Source organism: Arachis hypogaea, chromosome 20 (genome assembly GCF_003086295.3).
Source record: "Arachis hypogaea cultivar Tifrunner chromosome 20, arahy.Tifrunner.gnm2.J5K5, whole genome shotgun sequence".
Classification (NCBI taxonomy): domain Eukaryota; kingdom Viridiplantae; phylum Streptophyta; class Magnoliopsida; order Fabales; family Fabaceae; genus Arachis; species Arachis hypogaea.
The window spans coordinates 56,154,726-56,157,361 of NC_092055.1; the positions used below are offsets into that span (position 1 = coordinate 56,154,726).

At 43.4% G+C, this 2,636-nt stretch overlaps 1 non-coding gene across 1 annotated transcript; it reads right to left on the bottom strand.

Moving 5' to 3' along the window:
• Positions 1–234: 234 nt before the first annotated feature.
• LOC112787792 (small nucleolar RNA R71) lies at positions 235–341 on the bottom strand. The gene has a single exon (XR_003195184.1). It is a non-coding gene; the product is annotated as a small nucleolar RNA R71 (small nucleolar RNA).
• Positions 342–2,636: the final 2,295 nt, after the last annotated feature.

A 2,636-nucleotide genomic window follows, 5' to 3' on the forward strand; every position in this document is an offset into this window, starting at 1 on the left:
GGAGGGAGTGTCCAAGAAGACCCCAATCAACATCTAACCACCTTCCTGAGGATATGTGACACTGTAAAGTCTAATGGTGTTCATCCTGACACCTATAGACTACTTCTGTTCCCTTTCTCACTTAAGGACAAAGCATCTAAATGGCTGGAGTCCTTCCCAAAGGAGAGTTTGGCAACCTGGGAAGATGTGGTGAACAAATTCTTGGCAAGATTCTATCCTCCTCAACGGATTAACAGGCTGAGAGCTGAGGTGCAAATATTCAGGCAGCAGGATGGTGAGACTCTTTATGAAGCATGGGAGAGGTTTAAGGACCTGACAAGAAGATGTCCACCAGATGTGTTCAATGAATGGGTGCAGCTACATATTTTCTATGAAGGCCTTTCTTATGAATCAAAGAAGGCAGTAGACCATTCATCTAGGGGATCTCTGAACAAGAAGAAGACCATTGAGGAGGCCATAGATGTCATTGAAACTGTAGCAGAGAATGACTACTTCTATGCCTCCGAAAGAGGGAACACTAGAGGAGTGATGGAGCTAAACAATATAGATGCTCTGCTGGCCCAAAACAAGCTCATTACCAAGCAATTAGCTGACCTCACCAAGAAGATGGAGAGGAACCAAGTAGCAGCAATCACCACCTCATTAACAACCCAAGAGGGAGTGAGTGCAGAGGCAGAGAGTGAGCAGGAGCAAGCCAACTACATTGGGAATTCACCTAGACAAAATCATGACCCATACTCCAAGACCTACAACCCTGGTTGGAGGAATCACCCAAACTTTGGGTGAGGGAATCAACAAGATCAATGCCAAGATCAGAGACGTCACAACCTCAACAACAATGCAGCTCACCAACAATTCACACAGAAAACATATCAACACCACCATAACAACACCTCTCCACATCCATATCAAAACCAAAATAACACTCCTCACCCTTCTACCTCCAATCCCAACCTACCATCATCTGATGATAGACTCTCAAGGATTGAGAACCTGCTTGAAGGCATATGCAAAGAGATTCAAGAAAACAAGGTGTTCAAGGAGGAAGTGCGAGCAAGTTTTAAGAACCAGGGAGACACCATCAAGAGGTTGGAATCTCAAGTGGGGTATCTCTCTAAGCAGATTCCCAAACCTACAGATGGATTCCCAAGTGACACAGAGAAAAATCCGAGAGGTGAAACAAAGAAAGTAAGATGGGAAGATTGCAAGATGGTCACTACAAGTGATAAGGAGACTGAGGACAAGCCAAACAGGCCGCCAGAACAACCTGGAGATACCTCAGTATAGAAGAAGGAAAAAGATCACCAAAAACCAAAATTCTCACAACAGGAGCTGCTGAGACTCTATGCACCCTTTCTCCAACTACTCAATGGTGTTGTGGAGAAGAGAATATACTCAAGATTTCTTGACTTATTTGCATCTCTGCATGTAAACATACCATTCATCAAGGCCATCCAACAAATTCCTGCATACATCAAGTATATGAAGGAACTGCTTCCCAGGAAAAGTTCACTCAAGGGAGGCCAAACTATAGTGATGAACAAGGAGTGCAGCGCCCTCATTCAACTAGAGTTTCCTACAAAAAGAAAGGACCCAGGGAGTTTCTACATTCCTTGTGCCATCGGAGAAACCATGTTTGATAAGGGACTCTGCGATTTGTGAGCAAGCATCAACTTAATGCCCTTATCCCTTATGAAGAGGCTGCAGATCAATGAGATAATGCCCACAGATGTAGTCATCAGGCTGGCTGATAAAACTAAAAAACAAGCAATAGGAGTGGTGGAAAATGTGTTGGTAAAGGTTGGGAAATACTTCCTCCCAACAGACTTTGTCATATTGGACATGGAAGAGAGTCACACTCACCCAATCATATTGGGAAGACCATTCCTAGCTACAGCCAGAGCACTCATAGATGTAGAGCGAGGGAAGCTAATCTTGAGGATCCATGATGAACAACTCAGCTTTAATGTCTTCAAACTCTCACAAGAAACAGATCAAGAGAACAAGGAATCAAGGAAGAATCACAGTGAGATACTGAAGGAAGAAACAAGCACTGGAGCACAACCAGCACATCTGGGAACTCTCTTGATTGATGAACAAGGCAAACAGCAACTGCCACAGCTCAAAGAAAATCAGGAGGAACCTAAACCACCAGAATCATATGAGACCAGTAACCACATTTCCTTAGAGGAGGAGGTCACAAAGAGTAAGACAACATCACAAGGAACAAAGAAGAAGGTACTAAGGAGGTGGAGGAACAAGAAGATCCCTACTGAGGACTTCTCTCCAGGGGATAAAATGATCTCAGCTTACTTCCCAGATATCCCCCCTGATCTCCCCACTGTACCATCTCAGTTACCTAAGGTCTTTACTATCAACAGAGTTCTCTCCTTGGAACATGTAGAGATCATTGATACAACCAATGGATATAGGTCCACAGCAAGAGGGGGGACTTGAAGCATTATCAACCTCCCTGATGAAGGAGAAACGTCAAGCTAGTGACGCTAAAGAAGTGCTTCATGGGAGGTAACCCATGTTTTATATGCTTTTAGAAAATAGTGAATAAGTCAATATTCATGAATTCTAACCCAAACTTGACAAACACTTGGTGAAATCCTTATTATGCAATATATAGT